The 13450-nt window shown below is 31.2% G+C and overlaps 1 protein-coding gene across 1 annotated transcript in view; it reads left to right on the top strand.

The window, feature by feature from the left end:
• The first annotated feature begins 8471 nt into the window (after nucleotides 1-8471).
• Nucleotides 8472-13450, top strand: part of LOC106464536 — a 65375-nt gene continuing 60396 nt past the window's right edge. Inside the window, exon 1 of the mRNA XM_013924681.2 lies at nucleotides 8472-8819. The gene's annotated coding sequence lies outside the window, so the exon portion shown is untranslated. The remainder of the gene's footprint in view (nucleotides 8820-13450) is intronic.

Here is a 13450-nt window from a genome sequence, read left to right as displayed (position 1 = left end):
AATAATCTCAATACAGAGTAGTACAATAATCTCCATACAGAGTTGTACAATAATCTCAATACAGAGTAGTACAATAATCTCCATACAGAGTAGTACAATAATGTCCATACATAGTAGTACAATAATCTCCATACAGAGTAATACAATAATCTCCATACATAGTAGTACAATAATCTCCATACAGAGTAATACAATAATCTCCATACAGAGTATTACAATAATCTCCATACATAGTAGTATAATATTTTTCATTAAAACATTGTTTGTGGATTGTTCATTAGAAACTGAACCGTGTATCTTGAAAATGAAACTTTTCCACATATCCACACAATGTTTTCGTCACAGTCGATAAAGCACAGAGAACGTATTCCCTTATGTTATGAAATGTTCATCATTACTCCACAGAGAAATATACCCCATGTTATGAAATGTTCATCATTACTCCACAGAGAAATATACCCCATGTTATGAAATGTTCATCATTACTCCACAGAGAAATATACCCCCATGTTATGAAATGTTCATCATTACTCCACAGAGAAATATACCCCTATATTATGAACTGTTGATCATTACTGTACAGAGAACCTATACCCCTATATCATGAACTGTTGATCATTACTGTACAGAGAACCTATACCCCTATGTTATGAAATGTTCATCATTACTGTACAGAGAACCTATACCTTTTTATTACGAACTGCTCATCATTACTGTACATAGAGCCTATGCCCCTTTATTATGAACTGTTGATCATTACTGTACAGAGAACCTATACCCTCATATTATGAACTGCTGATCATTACTGTACATAGAACATATACCCTATATTATGAACTGTTGATCATTACTGTACAGAGAACCTGTACCCTATATTATGAACTGTTGATCATTACTGCACAGAGAACATCTACTGCTATATTATAAACTGTTGATCATTACTGTACAGAGAACATCTACTGCTATATTATGAACTGTTGATCATTACTGCACAGAGAACATCTACTGCTATATTATGAACTGCTCCACATTACTGCACAGAGAACATCTACCGCTATATTATGAACTACTCATCATTGCTGCCCAGATTAACGTAACATTTATTCTCTTAAAATGAATAAATAGACATAACGTAAAATGAAGTCGTGTTACCGATATAACTACCTGCTCTAATTGATAACTTTCACAAGCCATAGATTCTATGTTGTTTGTTTTCACCCAGAATGCAAATAGAATCCGTTAAAGTCAAATGTCGTCAGTACATCTATTTTGATTGTTGATATTTTTATGAGATCTTTCGTCCAATATTGTTTTCTTTTGTCACCACAGAAAACAAAGAATATTTCTCAGGTAAGCTACGTAAAGTATTTACTTGCTCGATCTCAGCTCGTCCCTAGTTGTACACAAATTAACATCATACGAAAGTGGTTCCTTGGCTTGTGTTCTCAAACTAGCTTTGGAACGTCATAGATGCGTGCACAAGAGAACGGATTGATACACTTGTAATTTCGATGACGAGGAACCTACGTTGTACATTTGCTGTTATGTTAAACTTATATTAAAGTTTTCTTCATTACCCATTCAAGCCGTCTTCAGCCATTATTACACTTGTAATTTGTACCACATAAACTATTAGAGTTATAACTTAATTTCCTGATAAGAGATGGCACTGTAGTCGAATTCTAGTTATTACGGAATGAAAAAATTAGGTTCTGCATTATGATAAATTTCTTATGAGTTGTTAGAGTTCCTTTTAAAAATCTGTGAATTTTTAACCTTCATATTTTAGAATTATTTTGTATATATTCTGTAACGTGGTCAATGACGTTATTTTGTGATTTTTGAAACAGATAAAAATATATTCTTGTAAATTAGATTTCCCAGTACGTTTTTCCTATGAACTTACATGTATTTCTTCCACTTTATGTTTTTGTTTTGAGACAACATTACGGGCTCCATGCCGAGTCCTTAATTAAGATAAAAATATTATATGTCATTACTGTACGCAATCTGTAGATGGAGAAAACATTTTATTGTGTTATAATGATAGATAAATACTGATTATTTCAAACTTCAGACCATTGATTGACGTTAGATTAGTTGGTGTGAAGTTAAGTCCGCGGATATACCGCTGTGCCACTGGGAGATCGTTAGATTAAAACTCTAACTTTTGAAATCTCTTTCAGTAGATTTATTATTAAATATATCCGAGAAAAATTTAGGCAAATGTTTGTTTATTTGTTAGGCACAAAGCTACGCAATGGGCTATCTTTGTGTGTCCCCACAAGTGGTATCGAAACCCGGTCTTTAGCGTTATAAGTCTTCAGAGTTACCGCTGAACTAAAGGAGGCTGAGGCAAAAAGGATATTTCCAAAAATATTTTAAAATCAAATTAATATTGTTGAATTGTACGTATTATATTAATATTGTTGAATTGTACATATTACATTAATATTGTTGAATTGTACATATTACATTAATATTGTTGAATTGTACGTATTATATTAATATTGTTGAATTGTGCATATTACATTAATATTGTTGAATTGTACATATTACACTAATATTGTTGAATTGTACATATTATATGAGCTATATTATTAAGTTTTCAGTTAAAAATATTCAAAGATTACACAACAGTTATGTTAATTTAAACATCTAAAGGAAAGAGAGTGTAAAAACGCCAACCCTTATAGAAGAGTATTGCCTTTATTAACTAAGTAACTTCAGATGGTTAAAACAACTGTTAAAATAAGAGCAAAAAAATTAATGCCTTTTTTTACAGGAGATATATTTATAAAGATATCACACTAGTTATGTTAATTTTAACATATAAAGTATAGAGGGCGTTTATAAGATAGTTTCACTATTTTTATTTGTAAATAAGGCTAAGATCCAAAAATATTTATATACTGTTTTAACATAACATTTATATATTTATTTATAACTTTCACGTACTCTGCCGAAGATGGTTGAAGTTTTTTATGTTTGATTAGTAAGTAATATATTTTTTGTGAATTTAAAAACAAATCACATGTTACAGTACAACCACTTGTATTACTTATTTCTTAAGCACGATTGGTATGAGAGTTGATATAAGCTTTCTAATGTTTTCATGAAGCTAAAAACAATATTTGTGAACAATGATGAATTCTATAAACTTCAAGATAACATATGATCTAAGAGTATAAAGGTTAATAGATCTGATAACGTATGATCTAAGTGTATAAATAGATCTGATAACGTATGATCTAAGTGTATAAATAGATCTGTTAAAATATGATCTAAGTGTATAAATAGATCTGATAATATATGATCTAATTGTACAAATAGCTCTGATAACATATGATCTAAGTGTATATATATAGATCTATTCAGGTCGAAATATTCTAATAATCTCTATTATGAATCTTGTTTATTAATACAGTTTTTCAGAGATTAATATTCTTCTAAGGAGTATTTAAATTCAGCATTTGTTCTCAGTATTCTCAGCTACATACGATGTAGGAAAGTATTGGAATATAAACAAAAATACCCTTGGCAACCAACTACTACTTTTAAATCTTTCCTTATCGGAGTTTCCCTTGGGTAATAAAAGTTGTTTGGTAACTAAATAAAAAAACCTCTTGAAATACATTAGCTGGTGCTAAAAGATAGCGTTTGGTGAACCTTTTCTATAGCTTCGTATCTTTTCCTGTTAACGTTATAACCATGAAAATATCGTTGTTATCCAGAACACATTCCTCAAACCGTTCATCTACTTCCAATATTTCAAGTCTGTGTATATAAATCATTCTATTGCTGAATGCATAGTATGTGATAGGTGAAATAAATAGTCATTAATTAGTAAGCCTACATTTTTAGTGCTTCAAATAATGAATATTTAGCGGGATCACGCATGGAATCTACTATATATTATCTTAAAAGTTTCACTTCAATAGAAGTTTTATATTTTAAAAATGATTGGGCGTGGCCTAGTGATTAGCATGCCGTCTGTTGATCCGAAGGTCCATCTTCGCGTATCATAGTTGCTAAGTCGCGCTCCGCACTATGAGACCGTGGGTGCGTTATGAGAGTGGCAGTCAAACCCCTTTATTCTCTTAGAGAAGCCCAAGAGTTGGCGGTGAGTGCTATTGACTCCCTGCCTTCCCTGTAATCTATCAGCTTAAAAGCAGGACCAACTAACGCAGACAGTCCTTTTGTAGTTTTGAGCCAATATCGGAAACAAACAAATTTTTCTTAGTGTACACAGATGTTTGATTGCACTCCATATTCAGCTAATATTAAACCTAAAAGGGTACATTTCTATCAGAGATGTATTCCTAGGCTTCAGCCTGAAAAATAGCATGGACCCACTGGCGTCAGTAGTCCACGGTCTGTACTAACTTTAAAAAAAACTGTCTTACACTACCAATGTTTTTTGTGTATCTTCCTAAAGCTGTTACACTACTTTAATGCTGTATTAGCTTCTACATTACCAGTAGACCTGTTGGAATTGTGGACGTTTTCTGTATGTTACTTTTAGTCATGTGTGTGTTTCACAGGGTCGTCATTGGCTGAGGTAATAGTCTAGCTACAATAGAGCCAATAGGGAAACTTCTGTACCTGATGATGACAAAACCTTGTCGAAACGTTGTACATTTGCTGTTATGTTAAACTTATATTAAAGTTTTCTTTATTACCCATTCAAGCCGTCTCCAACCATTATTAGTCTCAAAGTGGGTTCCTCGTCATCGAATTCGTATCACTCCTAAAGCAGTGATCCAGTAAGTAGCAGGTGCAAACCGAAAGGTAGGGAGAAGTTAAGTTTGTTATGATTTATTTAACCTGTTGTCAAAAAAGTGAAGTTTTATCTTATATGATTTTCTCAAATTTTAAATTCATGACAACATACTTGAATTTTTTAACATTTGCATTTTATTTACTGGAACACATGATTCATATTTACAAAGTGTAAAACTGAAACGGGTGTAAACGTATTTGTGACAGTTTTCAGAAAAGGTAAAAGTACTAGTCTTTTCTTATTTGAAGAAGATTAGACCTTTTGTCTAAAAAAAATGTTGTATCTTTAGTTTTCGCCATTGATATTTTTTGAACAACTTAAAAGCACACTGAGGTAAAAATCCGAGTTTCTTTGAACGTATTTTAATACAAGAAGAGCCTCAGATTTCATTCTAGAAAACCTTCCAGCTTTCAAGATTGATTTAGGGCCACAGACACTTGTTTATTTCATGGGTGCAGTTAATTTTCTGGTTAATTTTATGGAGTCACTTTACGCCCCTGAAACACAGAGAATTTTGTTAAGCGCAAAGCTGCACAATGTACTATTCATGCTTTGTCTACGACAGGTTATATCTCCCCAAGATCTGTGTTTATCCATAGGGGAAAAAGTGGGAGACTCGGGTAGTTGTCGGTCAATTAAATCTGCACGTGTAGATTTTTTCTATTGTATATTAAACAAAGTTTTAAAGTAAGAACCACTATTTTTAATATAAATTCTACTAAGTTTTATTTTCTCTTCAATGACCCCGGCATGGCCAGGTGGTTAGGGCGCTCGACTCGCAATGTGCTAGTCGCGGGTTCGAATCCCCGTCCCACCAAACATGCTCGCTCTTTCAGCCGTGGAGGCGTTATAATGTGACGGTCAATCCCACTATTTGTTGGTAAAAGAGTAGCCCAAGAGTTGGCGGTGGGTAGGGATGACTAGCTGCCTTCCCTCTAGTCTTACACTGCTAAATTAGGGACGGTTAGCGCAGATAGCCCTCGTGTAGCTTTGCGCGAAATCCATAACAAATCCATAATCCTCGTGTGGCTTTACACGAAATTCAGACCAAATTCTCCTCAATTGCTAATTCGATATAAATGGGAAAATATATTACACAAGATGTACGCCAGAGTTTCATAAATCTTTGAATAACTTACCTCAAGATGGAGCACGAAAGTGTTCTAAAACGTCATAAAAACATTATATTCAAGACAAGATGTCCAATAATAAAACCATTCTTGACTACACTATTGAACATTTTTTAAATATGTTAAGAGTAGATTGTGGTGTAGACAACATTAAATTTTGCGTTTGTTTTAATAGTAATTGGTTGGCCTCTACCTATTATTTTCATATTGTTTTTGAAATTACTTCCTATGTAGAAATAGCACTTGACTAATCTCTACTTGTTTTTTCCATATTACTTATTATTTGCGATTTTTTGTCGAAATAGTATTTGGTTAAAATTACCTATCATTTTAATATTATTTATTGTATATTAAGTATATTTTTATTTGCACGTTATTTGTTCTTTGCGAAATGATTATTATATTTTTCTTTTTAGTTTCTTTGTTTTAGAGCAAAGTTACTTTGGGCTATCTGCTGTATCCACTGCAAAAGAAGCTAACCACAGGTTTTACTGTTGTAAGTCCGTAAACTTACCACTGTTCCACGGGGTACATTTCTTCTTCTATTTTTTTTTTTTTTTTTTAGTTTAAAATAGTATTTGTTCAACTTCTAATTGTGATTTTCAAATAACTTTTTTTTTTGTAAAATGTTTTTATTTCACAAATAGTATTAAATTTACCTTTTTGATAACGAGGAATCCACTTTTTAAAGAATATAAGTTTTAAGACGGCTTGACTGGGTAACGAAAAACTTTATTATAAATGTACGACGTTTCGATAAACATTTTTCATTACCCAGTCAAGCCGTCTCAAAACTTTTAAGTTTACCTTTGTTTCTCGGTAGCTCAGTGGTAAGTCTGAGGGCTTAAGACGTTAAGAATTTGGTTTTGATACCCAAGGTTGTGGAGCTTAACAACATTTTTTTAACACATTATTTATTCTTTGTAAATGAATTCTGCCTTAGAAATAGCATTTGATTGGTCACTTCTCGTTAGTTGTACGCTATCTCTCCCCTGGTGGATCAACGGTAAGTTTACTGACTTCCATCACTAAAATATGGGGTTCCATTCTTCGTATTGGACAGTACTTGTATAGCCATAGTGTAGCTTTGTGCAAAAACAACAACACTCTCTTTATACTTCGTGAAATTGCTTATTTTTAGAAATAATTCTTACTTGACCTCGACTTGTCATTTCCACATTATTTATAGTTTATGAAATGAGTTTTTTTTAATAAATAGTATTTGGTTAATCTTTTGTTGCTAATTTTACTTTCTTTCTCATGTGTGAATTTTTCTTTCTTTTCGAAATAATATTTAGCTGATCTTTAATTGTTATTTATTTATTGTTAAAGAAATGAACTTTTCCACAAGTACTATTAAGTTGACCTTTTCTCACTATTTCACATTGTTTATTGTTTAAAAGAACTTAGTTTTAGAAATAGCATTTCATTGGTTTCTTCTAGCTAGTTGTATATTATTTGTCCAGCTGATGGGTCAGCGGTAAGTTTGCGGGCTTCAAAAACTAAAAGCTGGAGGTTCGATTCCTCGCGATTTTTAGAAATAATATTTGGTTGCCTTCTAATTGTTATGTTTTATTATTTGTTGTTTGTGATTTATTTAACAACTAGTAATTAATTAACCTTTAACTTGAGATTTTCACATTATTTGTTATTCGTGAAATAATTTTCTTTTTAACAAATAATATTTAATTGACATCTAATTGACATTTTTACATTATATATATTGTTTCTGGAACAATATATAAATAGTATTTCTATTTTTATATAAACAGTATTTCTTTGACTTCTCCTCGTTAGTTGTACGTTATTTAATTTTGTGATATCTTTTTTTTGAAATAGCTTAGTTGTCATCTATTTGTTATTCTCTTATTATTTATTAATTGTGATATTTTTCATATAAGTAGCATTTGTTTAACCTTTACCTATTATTTTCACGTTATATAATGAATTTTGTTTAAAAAATATTATTTGGTTAGCCTCTTCCTGTTATTTTTATATTATTTATTGTTTATAAAATTGGTTTTTGTTCACTTAGCAAGATTGTGTCGAAATCACTCATTTTTTTCTTAATGGATGTAATTCCTGTTTTGTACAAAATTAGGAATTTACTTTCATCAGATTATTAATTGCTAACTATTCAAAATAAAATAAAATCATGTTATATTTAAAAATACGTCTGTTTAACAAATATAGAATAACCGCCAGTTTATAACATTTTTCGAGAGTGAAAGATAACATATCAATTTAAAATATATAACTCAATATATTTAAAAATCATTGAAACCCTATATAATTACTAATTTTAAATTTATTTGAATTGCTTACTGCGTTTGATTGCTAAAAAGAAGTATATACAACTATATTAAACTTTTGTTTTTCATATTTATATATTTTCATCCTCAAATGTTTTTTAAAAGCATCAATTCAGAAACATTATTAATAATTTATATTAGACTTTCACCTAAAAACGTTCAGTCATGTAACATTTATTTTGTTCGCCCAAACTGTAACAAAGTTATCTTTAGCAAGAGGGCGCCCAAGTTGGAAAGCTTCTGTCTGTGTTTTGTATATTAACTTAGTTATAAGCAATACCAACGCTGAGAGTCGTGTTATTATTTTACTAGTATTACGTTTAGTATTAGTGCAATTTTGTTGTTGTTAAGGTATGTTATACGTTAGACCTGCCAAAGGTTTCTCCAATGCAAGCAGGTGAATTACGAAAAATAATGCAGACGATATGTTAACATATTTCGACAATTAGATGGTTGAAATTTGTGATACAAGAAATTTCTGTCTTTGGGTAGGCCTATCTTACGACCTGCTTTCTCAGTCCTGCTCTGAATCTGTGGTATGTGTTAGAACTTAGAAGGAACACAATGAAGTTTAAGTCGGCTGATGAAGCTATGGTAAGTATTTTATCATTTTTACTGGAATTTTAATAATTATTACTAAAAGTGCTGCTTCCAAAACGAGGTAAGGATGTAAAATAGCAGAATATGTTAGTATTACGATCTGTCTGCAGTGAGAAGCAGCAACTAATAACTGTAATATAACAGTAACAGTCTTGGGCGGTTGACGAAGTTACGATAACACTATACTATAGTATGTATAATAATAATAGTAGTAGTAGTAGACAGACCTCTTCTTTTGTCATATTCATTGGAAGTTTAGATTGATTTATAAAAAAAACTGCTTCCAAAAAAAAATACTGTAAAAACACCACGATATTGGTATTTTTTCTTTGTGGAATAAAATGGTAAATGTATTACAAGTATTAGGCCTAGAAAAGTATAATTTGTAAAGTGATTTCCATGCTTTTTGTTTTGTATGCAATATCATAAGTTTTATTTGTTTCACCGGCTATATTAAATATATATAAAGAACAACTTGTTACTAGCAAAGTTCATAAGCTAATGTGAAACCCAAGACCAATTCATTGTGTCTATCCTTTATGGGATCAGTATTTAAAAATCAAATCTTTGACTGTGTCTGTGTAATACTGTGTGACAACATATTAGTATACCATATTAACAAATATAACTTTAACCATATTTATTTGTAGGAAAGGTAACATATACAGAAATCTGGTGAATCGTTATCAATCTAAACTCTTCAAGAGCATGTGTTTAACTTAGATATATTTATGTGCTTAGTATTTGCAAGATGTTTAAGATAATTCTAAAACTGGTTTTTGTTTTGAGGAATAAATTTCATTTACTTTCAATCATTTTCAATTAACATCGTGTATCATTAGTAATGCCAGTTCCAAAACGAATCCCAACAAAAGCTAATTGCTTCAAAAGAATCGTTTCATTTTCGTCAGGATCCTCTCTCAACAATTGTATAGTTAATTTCCAGTTTTAATTTAACTGAAGTTAAAACTGTTTTTTTTTTCCTCACCGAATTATCATTACGACCTTCAAATTTCAATACATAGAATAAATCTATATCATTTTATTCCATTGAAAATCAAAATTCAACAGTGAATATTTTTCTACTAAAAATTTAACTCATGCTTATGGTTTTGAAAGTAAATGTTTTCTCTTAGAAGAACTAACGAGATAAAAAAACAACAACACAGAAAAGTAGTATTTACACTAGTACCAGGGAGATGAGTACGAAGATAGCGCAAGGTTTTAAATGTGTTGTCATATTAGCGATCTGTGGATTTACAGAAGATTTGCCAGGTAGAAACCACATTCACAAACCTTCTGTTACTATTGATTATTCATTAATTACATTTGATGTTTTTGAGCTTAAAATCTTACAGCATTGTATGGTATAATGTCAAATGTATACTTTATTAAATTAAATATCTGAAAACTTCATTGTGCTACAAGTAATTAACATTTGTTACATTATTGAAGTAGAAACCATTATTAACTAGCAATATATGTTTTAAACTTCAATATGTATAGTGTTCTACTTAAAAAAACAAAGCAGAACATGCATATACACTCTGTCTATTGGTTTTTTTTAAATATTTTTTCTTGTACCATATATGAATTATGGATAGTGAGTTTTTAATAAGAAAAATTAAATTTTCAGATATTTTAGTGGTTATTAGAAGAATGGTCATATTTTATGGTTATTGGTTAAATTTCAAATTTATTTGTTAATTATGTTCCTATAGTAGTAATTAGAAGTAATTTTTACTGTGAAAAAATAGATATAAAAGAGAAGCCTTAAAAATTAAAACATACTTGCAGTTTCGATGGTTTTTCTTCAGTGTCAGAATTAGGTGTAGTAAAATTCGAGTAAGTTGTGCTAGATGGTATATGTACAGTATCTTTGTTGGAGTGGATGGTGTATATCTGTCAGATACACGAAAATTGTTTCATTCTTCCACTTTTATTTTCTCTAGCAATGTATGTTTTTCATGTGTATCGCATAAGGTAGAAATATGATATTAATATGGTTGTACTTTCTTCCCGCAAAAATTGTATGTAACGCGTGGGTCATTTAATATAAAAAATAAGTGATTTTACTTTGAGTATATAATGCACCAATCACAGTGGTGAAATCATGAACAACTTAAGAAACATTTTCAATGATGAGAATTTCAGTGAAAAGTATTTTTGAGTTGGAATATAACTTATCAGTTAATGACCAACACTGCTATGAAACAAGATGATCAGATTAACGTACAAGAGATCAACAGTTTATTCATGAAGGAAGGTTATGATGGTTTGCTCTACAATAGGTAAACCAATTTTTTTATATTATTGACTTTTAGGAAAAATGCACTGAAAGTTTAAATATGTAGAGACATGGTTTGAATATTATACACTAACCTGTTTAACTGAAAGTTTGCATCGGGACAACAAGGGACCATTTGGTCCATCATGGTTGTTCCTGAGAAAAATGTAAAAATTGAATTTATCCTCTGTTTTTCAAGAAATCAGTCAGTACTTTCATAAATGTTTGTAAGGTATCAATCTCCAATAACAACTCATTCCATAAGCTAATCACCCTGATAGAAGGATAAAACTTATAAATGGAGTCTAGTTTACCTTTTTCCAATTGTAAACTTGTGTCCCCTCATCCTATTGTCTTCAGAATACAACACAAAGAAATCAAAAGCCTTTATCCTATCCATTCCCAGATAATATTGTAAATTTCAATATGATCACTTCCTTCTCATTAAAAGATAAGAGATTATAATCTATTTATATAACACTTTCATATCGAGAATCATGCTGTTAGCCTTCCTCTGAACCGTTTCCACTAAATCAGTATCTTTTGTAGATAAGAAGACCAAACTGTACACAGTATTCCAAAGAAGGCCTAACTAATGATTTGCATAGGGAGGTAATTACCTCTTTTGACTTTAAGTCAATCTAAAATTATGTTAAACAGTAGAGCATCATCTGGATGGCTCAGGTGACTCATACATCAACACTGTGTTAAGATCCTTTTTCTTCAGTCACTCTGGTTTCACTCTAAAATTATGTTAAACAGTAGAGCATCATCTGGATGGCTCAGGTGACTCATCCATCAACACTGTGTTAAGATCCTTTTTCTTCAGTCACTCTGGTTTCACTCTAAAATTATGTTAAACAGTAGAGCATCATCTGGATGGTTCAGGTGACTCATCCATCAACACTGTGTTAAGATCCTTTTTCTTCAGTCACTCTGGTTTCACTCTAAAATTATGTTAAACAGTAGAGCATCATCTGGATGGCTCACGTGACTCATCCATCAACACTGTGTTAAGATCCTTTTTCTTCAGTCATGCTGGTATGATCCAAATAATGATGACCTAAATGTAGCACCTTACACTTATCATAATTAAAGGTAATTTACCAAATATTTTTTCAACTTCCCAATTGATCCAAGTCATTCTGTAATACTTCTTCATCCTTCATTGTTAATCAGAATAAGTAAAAACAACATTCTAAGCACTGAATCCTCAGCCACTCAATAATTAGTGCCCAATTTGATTGAAGTCCATCAAAAAGAACTGTTGACTTTCACTTACCTAATCATCCTACAATTGAAACTCTTGCCAATGTGATTTTCTTAACTAACCTTTTGTGTGGCATCTAATCAAAAGCTTTTTGAAAATCTAAATATACCACGTCTACATGCTTTACCTCATCAGATAACAAGTGATATCCTCGAAAAGAGATAAAAGATTAGTAAGACGAGATCTTCCTTTGATGAATCTGTGTGTAGCTTGTGCTTGTTTTATCAGACTTTTTTTTTAAGTTTTCCTACTCCAGAAGTAAGACTAACTGGTCTGTAATTTTGAGAACAACTCTTACCAGCCCTTCAGTAATAGGACTTAACATAAAGCATCTCTTCAGTCCTCAAGCATTTGTACATTGTATATTGACCTACCAAAATTTAAAGAGTGCCTTCTTTATCTGATCTTTGACTTCATATAAAACCCTTAAGAAAGCTTTGTTTGCCTCAGATGCTTTATCTGTATATTGACCTACCAAACTTTAAAGAGTGGCTTTTTTATCTGAACTTTGACTTCATATAAAACCCTTAGGAAAACTTTGTCTGCCTCAGATGCTTTATCTGTTTTTAATCTCTCGATCTTTCAAGTTACCATCAAGGGATTAATAACTACATGATTCATGTCTATTCCAATATTTCTGATAGAATGTCATTTAACTGAATGTTCAAATATTTAAGAAAACAGTGTCAGTCATACACTATCATTTAAATGTGTAGAGAAACGATTTGACAGCCACACACTAAGGTGTTTAATTGAAAGTTTTAATATAAAGAAATGCTGAGGCATGTATTCTCATTCAGAAGTGCCATTATTGGTATATCTTATATATATACCTATTTTTCCAAGACTGCCACCTGTATGACAGTGTAGGCTAATAGACTTGTTACTACTGTGTTACTTGTTTCTTGTGGCTGTAACTATGGTTACTTATATGACAGTGTAGGCTAATAGACTTGTTACTACTGTGTTACTTGTTTCTTCTTGCTGTAACTATGGTTACTTATATGACAGTGTAGGCTAATAGACTTGTTACTACTGTGTTACTTGTTTCTTCTTGCTGTAACTATG

Source organism: Limulus polyphemus, unplaced genomic scaffold (assembly GCF_000517525.1).
Source record: "Limulus polyphemus unplaced genomic scaffold, Limulus_polyphemus-2.1.2 Scaffold1679, whole genome shotgun sequence".
NCBI lineage: Eukaryota > Metazoa > Arthropoda > Merostomata > Xiphosura > Limulidae > Limulus > Limulus polyphemus.
The sequence above is the reverse complement of the archived record's forward strand: the minus strand, read 5'-3'. Positions and strand labels throughout refer to the sequence as shown.